Raw genomic sequence first — 9,235 nt, 5'->3', positions numbered from 1 at the left:
TGGACAGGATACCGGAGGGTTAATGTCGTAAATATGACCGGTACAGGTGCGCTTTAAGTCTGGACACGATGTCAGAGGTGTCAGATTCATTATAGTTCAGTTCCACATTCAGCTAAATTTGATCTGAAGTGGGCTGGACCAGTAAAATAATAACATAATAATATAGAAATAATGTTAACTCCAAACTTTATTCATGTTTTAGTGTGAAAAAAGTAAGATTACATTATGAAAATGTATACATTTACAAACTATCCTTCAAAACAATGTGAACAACATGAACAAACTGAATAAATAAATACAATTTTCACAATATTATGCTTCAGTTTATCATTTACAAACATAATATTGTTAAAATTACCCTTACTTCTCTTAAGACATTTCAGGTTATTCACAGTTTTTCCAAAATTATACTTTGTTTTAGTGTAAATACATGAAAATGTTAACATTTACAAATAGAAACATTTGGAGTTCTGAGTATTTGAAGGTTATTACAATAGTCTTTTACTGATCTGACCCACTTTAGATCATATTGGTCTGAATGTGGAACCTGAACTTAAAGGATGGTTAATATCTTCGTGTAATTTTTGCGTTTCACAAATTCATCCAAAGGACTGGACCCTTCGGTGAGCTGGATTTGGCCCCTGGGCCACATGTTTGACACCTGTGCACTGTGTTTTTTATTACTATTTGGACCACAGATGAGAATCGCTTATTTTGTGTCTATAAACCTGCTTTCTGTGGTTGTATTTGATTGAAATGGAGGGAAAAGGAAGAAATGACTCTTCGAGGCCATGTCCACAGGCACCATCTAATTTCCCTCCAAATCCTCTGAACTTCAGCACTGATATCGCTTCGCGTTCTCAGCCTCAGTGCGCAGCTTTACTTTTCTATTTGCGCTCGGGGCACTTTGGTTGAAACAGTTTAACTTTTGGGGAAGACGGCAGAGGCTTTTCACAGCAGATGTTTGGATCTGTTTGGGAAGAAAACAAAGCAGTGTGTTTGCTCACATTAAAAAAAATACTACTATAACAGTCATATTAACGCAGTGGTTACAACCTCTTTTGGCTCACGACCCCATTTTAACATCACACATTTCTGACGACCCCAGACATTCAAAACTGAGACATTTTTTTTACTAAATGAATTTGTTTTTGATCATGTAATAGTTTGCTATACTATGTTGCAAATAGACATTAATTTTAGATGACATTTAGACTATATAATGTATATTATTATGGACGGAGGCAGAAAAGCCAAGAAAATTTTCACTTGTTCCACTGGCAGATTTTTTTTTTTTTTTTTTTGCTTGAATTAAGCAAAAAAAAAATCTTGAATTGAGCAAAAAAAAATCTGCCAATGGAACAAGTGAAAATGATCTTGGTAAGATTTCTTGAAATCAGATTTTCCAAATCTACTGTCTAAACATCAGTTCTTCTATCTCACTGAAAAGTTCCTCTTTAGGTGATTCTGTCTGATTTTAAGTGTGATGAGATATTTGGACTAGAAATGAGAAAAATACGCTTGGTAAGATTTAAATTTTTGCAGTGTGTCTCTCTCAACTCACCATATATTTTTTATTAGTAAGTTTTTTATTTTTATCAATTACTAGAAATTTCAGGCGACCCCACTTGAATTCCAGGTGACCCCACATGGAGTCCCGACCCTAAGGTTGAAAAACACTGTATTAATGCATAAAAACCAGAAATGCTGAAAACTCAAGACTTCAGAATATCACAAAAATGCTTCTATGCTTCTGAGAGATGGAAAAGTTATGTATCAACAAATGATAAATCTGAATAAGTGGAGACAGATTTAGCAAATAATGTATGTGCATGTGTGGGACGGTATGCAACAGAAAAACCATATTAGACGGAAAATGCCAACAAAATGTCATTATGTGTGAAGAGCTGCAGAAAGAAATGTTTGACGGAGCCTTTGACAAACTGTGCAAGAGTTTGAAACAACAGTGATTGGTTTGGCTCAGGAGGAAACAGCTGTCAGCTGCCTAAAAGTACATGGAAGTCATGTCTATCAGCCCCAAAACCAACAGCAGACAGTGTTATCGGATGAAATAGTGATTTTAACAGGCACACTTTTAGACCCTGAGAGTCTGGTTTACTGGGAGTCCTGAGCTGGAATAAGGGTGAATATTTCTGTCTTATGATCATTCACTTTCCTTCCTCTATCTGCATGTTATCATTGTGAAAGGACCTTTGAGCTGTAAATATACCCTGAAAATGGCAAGGTTTGAAAAATACATGTCATTTTATGTCCCTTTTGTTTTTGGTACAAATGATCTAGAAATGAGCTCTAACAATATGCAACACAAGTGACTAATGCTTTGCCACATACGCAACCAAAGTTTTCTCCTTATTTTAACCCTGTAAAGCCTGAACTATTAAATCACAAATGTCAAACATGCAGCCAAAACCGGCCCGCCAAAGGTTCCAAGTCAGCCCACAGGATGAATTTACAAAGTGCAAGTTAGGGCATCAAACTCAAAAATAATATCATAATAACCTATAAATAATGACAACACCAGTTTCTTCCCTTCAGTTTACTGCAAAAAACATTACATTATGATAATGTTTACATGAAGAAACTATCCTTTAACAGTAAATTGTGAATAACCTGAACAAATATGAACAACCTGAAATGTCTAAAGAGAATTCAGTGCAATTTTAACAATATCCTGCCTGTTACTACATGTTGTGAGCCTTTGTAGGTCTGATCTGTAATGCATGTGTATAAATGATAAGTTGAGGAATAATATTGATATTGATTTCTAAACAAATTACATTTTTTTCAGGTTATTCACATCCTTTTTGTTTGAATAGTTTGTAAATGTAAATATTGGCATAACTGAATGTTATTTTTTGCACTAAAACAATTTGGAGTTGTCATTATTTATTGGCTATCATGCTATTATTGTACTGGTCCGGCCCACTTCAGATTAAATTGGGCTGAATGTGGCCCCTGGAAGAAAATGAGTTTGAGAGCCCTGCAATTAATCATTGACAGAAAATTCCAGTTCTTTGAAACTGGAGCCTTTATTGGTCCTTCTGAACAACCCCCCCTCCCCTTGTTTTTTTTTTTTGTTTAATTTCAATTCCATATTTGATCCATCGGATCTCAATGCTCAAATTTTTGAACAAACAAAAACATAACACAAACGTGTCTAATAAATAGTTAATTTCTTTTCTAAATGGTCCCAGTTCTTCCTCCTTCCTCATTAATGACAGTCTTATAGTGTCACTAAAGGCCTCTGGTGAATGAACTCCTCCCCCTGGTGGATTATCTATGTATTGCATGTATCTAATTGTATACATCAGGTTTTTCAAGAAAAAATATCACACTGATCATGTAGAGGGCTTCAAAACTCATGCATCAAATATGATACATTTGGCATTATAGGGTTAAGTAAAAATCCTTCTTAATTCAAGAGCAATGTATTTTTTCTACTTTCAAAGACACAGTGACAAGGCAATGTCAAACAAGCATGTTTACTGATCAGCGTCACAAAGATTTGTGTTGTTCAAACCAAGGTTATTATCGTTAACGAAAACCAACGAAATGACGAAAACTAGAATTGTAAAAACATTTTCGTTAACTGAAATAAATAAAGACTAGAATTAAAAGAAAAAAAAAACAATAACTAACTGAAACTATATTGTGTGCTTATAAAACTAACTAAAACATAAATATTATGGATAAAATTCCCTTCATTTTCATTTTTGTCAATGTCAGATTGATATGAAATAGATTTATTTACCTCAAGCAATTTTAGCTAGTGGCACCAAATGATATTTAACGGTCCGTCACTTGTGGTTTAGTCGTCTTCTCGACTAAACGACTCCACTCTACCTGGAAACATGGAGAATAAAGTTGGGAGAAAGCAGCAGAGTCCTGTCTGGGATTTATTTGAATATGACGACAGAGAAGAAGAGAAAAGATATAAAGAAACTAAAACTAAACTAAACTAAGCATTTAGAAAATAACGAAAACTAATAAAAACTAGCAAACCTGCTCTAAAAACGAATTAAACCTGAGTTAGAGAAAAAAAAAAGTCAAAACTATATAAAACTAAACTATAATGAAAAATCCAAAACTATTAGAACCTTGGTTCAGACACAAATTATTATTATTATTATTATTGTTATTATTGTTATTATTGTTATTATTATCACAGACCTGGTGGCGTCAGACTCTTAAGTCTCATCACGCTCCTCAAGGTTTCCGGTATTGATCTAACCTTTTCAAACTACATATAAGTAAAACAACGTGACATGGCTGTGAAGGAGTGGTTATCAGAACTTGCCAACGACTAGCTCTTGATAAAAGCGCTATGAAAATGAGGTCACGGACTCCTGCGGAACAAAGCGACCGCCTGTAGACACAGCCCGCCTTGGTGACTTATTGGCAATCGGCCTTCCCTCCAGGGGAAGAGGAACTGCTGGCGTGAATTCTGTCCTTTCATCTGACAACTCCATCTATGTCAACATATGATACAGTTCTATAATCTTCTGCAGCAGCTGAAGAGTTGCAGCTCAGGTGGGAATTGGTGACAACTCAACTGGGAGAAAAAAAAAAACATAAAAAAACCCCGAAAGGCGTAACTATTTTTGAGACGGCAAATGTCTCCGAAGGCCAGAGAGTGAAATGCTGTGTTAACAATATGAGAACATTGTTTCATGAAGTGACAGTAGAAAGCAGGTCCCATGGCGGAAGTTAGCCACATGTTCCCGTGGACACAAATCCGACGGTCTCCAATAGCTACAAGCTCCCTCATAAAAGACTAATTTAGCCGTCAGCGCCTCAGTGGAGGGAGGTGATAAGAGGGGCACACATACAAGCAGAGAACATGCTGCAATGATTCCTGAGGCGTGATGGTAGAAATATGGATTCCTCCAGGGTAGAAGAGTGACTACAACACTACAAAACATGAATAGCACATTATGGAGGCTCTGAAGAGGGAGTTTTTTTTTTTTTTTTGGGAAGAAGAGCTAGAGGAGAAAGTGAAAATATATATATATAAAAAAAAATGGTGGGTAGCCCATCTTTGTCAGATTTTGTGTTTTTGTGCAGGAATGTGTGTTTTATTGATGTGCATCCTCTAAGGAGAGCACAACTCAGGGAATGACGAGAAAGGTAGAAGGCACAGGAAAGACAATTTGTTAAAAAAAAAAAAAAATGACAACATCCATTTGTGTATGTGTGTGGAAACTGTGCACATGCGCCCGAGTATGCATCGGCGAAGTCACTTATTCTCAAAGGAAAAGTAAAGTCTGAAGGAAAGCAAGGCAGGTAATGCAGAAGAGAAGGAGGTGGTGGTAAAAGCGAACCCTCAGAGGAGAAGAAAACTGCAACAAATACAAAAGTTAGAAAAAAAAGCCAAGCCAAGTTTATTTGTATCACACTTTTCAGCAACAAGGCAATTCAAGGTGCTTCACACAGGACACTGAAATACGACGACAAGGGAAAAAGAAACACATTTAAAATATGATAAAAGAAACATGTAAAAGGTGATTAAAAACAGTAAGTAAGAAAACAACACATCAAACCCAGAAATATAAAAACACACACATATTAAAGTAAGAGTTGCAGAGTTTCGAAGGAAAAAGTGGAAGGTTTGACGGAATGTGCAGAGCAATCCGTCGACTTAGAAACAAGGTTATTATCGTTAACAAAAACTAACAAAATGACGAAAACTAGAATTGATAAAACATTTTCGTTAACTGAAATAAATAAAAACTATAATTAAAAGAAAAAAGATAACTAACGGAAACTGTATTGTGTGCTTACAAAACTAACAAACGGATAAGAATTATGAATTTAATTCCCTTCGTTTTTGTCTTTGTCAATGTTGGATTGATATAAAATCGATTTATTTCATTCGAGCAATTTTATCTGCTGTCACCATACGACATTTAACGGTCCGTCACTTGTGTTCACTTGTGGTTTCCAGTCGTCTTCTGGTCCCCACTCTACCTGGAAACATGGAGACTAAAGTTGGGAGAATTCAGAGTCCTGTCTAGGATTTATTTGAATACGACGACAGAGAAGAAGAGAAAAGATACGACAAAACTAAAATTAATACTAAAACTAAACTAAAACTAAGCATTTACGAAAAAATTTAAACTAATAAAAACTAGCAAACCTGCTGTAAAAACGAATTAAAACTAACTGAATTATAGAAAAAAGTCAAAACTAAATAAAACTAAACTAGATGGAAAAATCCAAAACTATTAGATCACAGGTGTCAAACATGTGGCCTGGGGGCCAAATTTGGCCCACCAAAGGGTCCAGTCCGGCCGCTGGGATGAATTTGTGAAATGTAAAAATTACACTAAAATAACAATCCTTTTAGTTCAGGTTCCACATTCAGACCAATTCAATCTCCAGTGGGTCAGATCAGTAAAATACTCTCATAATAACATAAAAATAATGACAACTTCAACTGTTTCTCTTTGTTTTAGTGTAAACACATGAAAATATTTACATTTACAAAGTATACTTTTGCAAAAAAAGTAAATAACCTGAAATGTCTTAAGAGAAGTAAGTACAATTTTAACAATACCCCCCCCCCCCCATAGCCATATTAATTTAAATTGATTCATATAAACTCAAAACATTTAGTAACTGATACAAATACATTATTACAAATATTACATGATTTAACTCATTGTTGTACTGTGACTGCCTCCGCTGCTACCACTGCCACAATAATACTAGCAAATTAGGCTACTGCTATTATTATTATAAATTTTTATATTATTACAACAACTATTATTTCCCCCTCACTCTCCCCTCTCTCTTTCTCACCTTCACCCCCCCCCCCCCCCCATCGCCCCTAACCAAGCTATACTGTTTAGTTGCTATTTACATTTATGATCTTTTTCATTGTAATATGATGTTGTCATTGTTGTTTTTCAATACTATCTCGTTGTTGTTTTTGGTTTGTTTATTTGTTTGATTTTCCCTTTGTTTATGTGTTGTTGTTGTTGTTTTTCTATCCACATTGTCTTGTTAACTATCACTAATTTAAAAAAAAAAAAAGTTTTGTGTGTTTGTAGATCCACTGTGATCTGTAAGTTATAATGTACATGTGTAAATGATAAACTAAAGCAGAATATTGTTAAAATTACACTTATTTTTTCAGTTTGTTCATGTTATTCACATCTTTTGAAAGGATAGTTTGTAGATGTAAACCTAATCATAATGTAAATTAACTTTTTTCACTCTAAAACATAGAGAAAAGTTTGGAGTTGACATTATTTATATATTATCCATCCATCCATCCATGATCTTCCGCTTATCCGGGGCCGAGTCTCAGGGGCAACAGTATATACAGGGTGGGGAAGCAAAATTTACACTATTTTGAGGCAGGGATTGAAAGACAGTGTATGACCAATTAGTTTATTGAAAGTCATGAGAATTTATTTGCCACAAGAACATTTCCATAATAGAAAATGTTTTTATTCTATGTGTCCTCCTTCTTTCTCAATAACTGCCTTCACACGCTTCCTGAAACTTGCGCAAGTGTTGCTCAAATATTCGGGTGACAACTTCTCCCATTCTTCTTTAATAGTATCTTCCAGACTTTCTCATAATAGTTTTGCTCATAGTCATTCTCTTCTTTCCATTCTAAACAGTCTTTATGGACACTCCAACTATTTTTGAAATCTCCTTTGGTGTGACGAGTGCATTCAGCAAATCACACACTCTTTGACGTTTGCTTTCCTGATTACTCATATGGGCAAAAGTTTCTGAAAAGGTATGGATAATAGTGTTAGGTATGATTATGACATCAATATATGTTTGGTTTCAAAACAATTGACGTAGTGCCTGCTGAGAAAAAACAACTAAATGTTCATTGTAAATTTTGCTTCCCCACCCTGTATGTATATGTATATATTATTATGTTATTATTTTACTGGTTCAGCCCACTTCAGATCAAATTTGGCTGAATGTGGAACTGAACTAAAATGAGCTTGACACCCCTGACTTAGAACGTGCACGTCGGAACGCGTGAGTGTGCACGAGTGTTAACGGAAAGCGGCTTTGCGGTACATTAATCATATATGAAACACTTCCACAATTATACAGAGCACTGGTTGTAATTCTAATTATCCATTCGAGGATGGCAACGATTCACCAGTTTGCCGCAGGGCTGAAATCAAAGACGACACCGAGCGAAGAGGAGAGGAAGGGGAAGAAGACAAAGTAATGAGGAAGCCAAGAAAAAAAAAAGAAGAAGAAGGCGGCGGCGAGGGAGACTCTCACAAAGAAAACAATGTGTTAGTTAAATGTTAATTAACCAGAGACAAAAAAGCAGCACATAGGGCGCTGCAGTATGAAAGCCAGGATGAAACGGAGGGGAAGTATTCTGCAGAAGTGGAGAAAATGACTGAGTGCTTTCACAACAAATACATGAAGGTGTGGAGGAAGTGAAGGCAGTGGGGGAGGCTTAAGGATTAACCTATTAACGCAGCAGGTTTGTCGTGCTGTAAGCCTCTTAAGAGGACCTTTTCCGAGCCAAGAGGCGGTGAGAATGTCAATTTAGGCACTTTCTCTGCTGGTAATTACGCTCTATCTCTGGGCTAACAGCTTATTTTTGCATGCGGACGGACAAGGAAAAGATATTAAAGAGAAAGGAAGATTCAGGCAGAGGACGGACAGAGGAGAGCGGGTTCTTTCAGACGGAGGCCACAGTGGTTCTCTAATTGGTTGACGATGTAAAATGCACCGGACGGGGTTGCATAAACTGCCCAATTCTCTGTTATTTATCACAATTGCAGTAGTTACAGTGTTAAGAGTAGGGTTTATTTCTTTCATTATTTTCAGTTTTGTTGAGTTTTTAAAGCCACTACTTGCTACTGACCAAATTAGACGCTTCTGCACATGCTCAGATACAGGCTATAAATAGACTATAAATAAAGACGCTGTATTAAATGTGTCGGTCCTAGTGGCTTACTTTAGTATCTGTCACTTTTCCACCTTCCACCAAAAATTATGGATAAAATTCCCTTTGTTTTTGTCTTTGTCAATGTTGGATTCATACGAAATTGGTTTATTTTGCTCTAGCAATTTTAGCTAGCGGCACCATACGACACTTAACGGTCCGTCACTTGTTTTCACTTGTGGTTTCCAGTCGTCTTCTGGTCCCCACTCTACCTGGAAACATGGAGACTAAAGTTGGGGGAAAGCAGCAGAGTCCTGTCTGGGATTTATTTGA

General features: G+C 36.1%; 1 long non-coding RNA gene across 1 annotated transcript; it reads right to left on the bottom strand.

The window, feature by feature from the left end:
• Positions 1-677: 677 nt before the first annotated feature.
• Positions 678-8,430, bottom strand: LOC115426034 (uncharacterized). The gene is made up of 2 exons (XR_003936300.1): positions 8,156-8,430; positions 678-970 (listed from the first exon to the last, which is right to left on the bottom strand). It is a non-coding gene; the product is annotated as an uncharacterized LOC115426034 (long non-coding RNA).
• Positions 8,431-9,235: the final 805 nt, after the last annotated feature.

The sequence above is a fragment of the Sphaeramia orbicularis genome, chromosome 1, assembly GCF_902148855.1.
Source record: "Sphaeramia orbicularis chromosome 1, fSphaOr1.1, whole genome shotgun sequence".
Classification (NCBI taxonomy): Eukaryota; Metazoa; Chordata; class Actinopteri; order Kurtiformes; family Apogonidae; genus Sphaeramia; species Sphaeramia orbicularis.
This window is presented reverse-complemented; position numbering and strand designations above follow the sequence as displayed.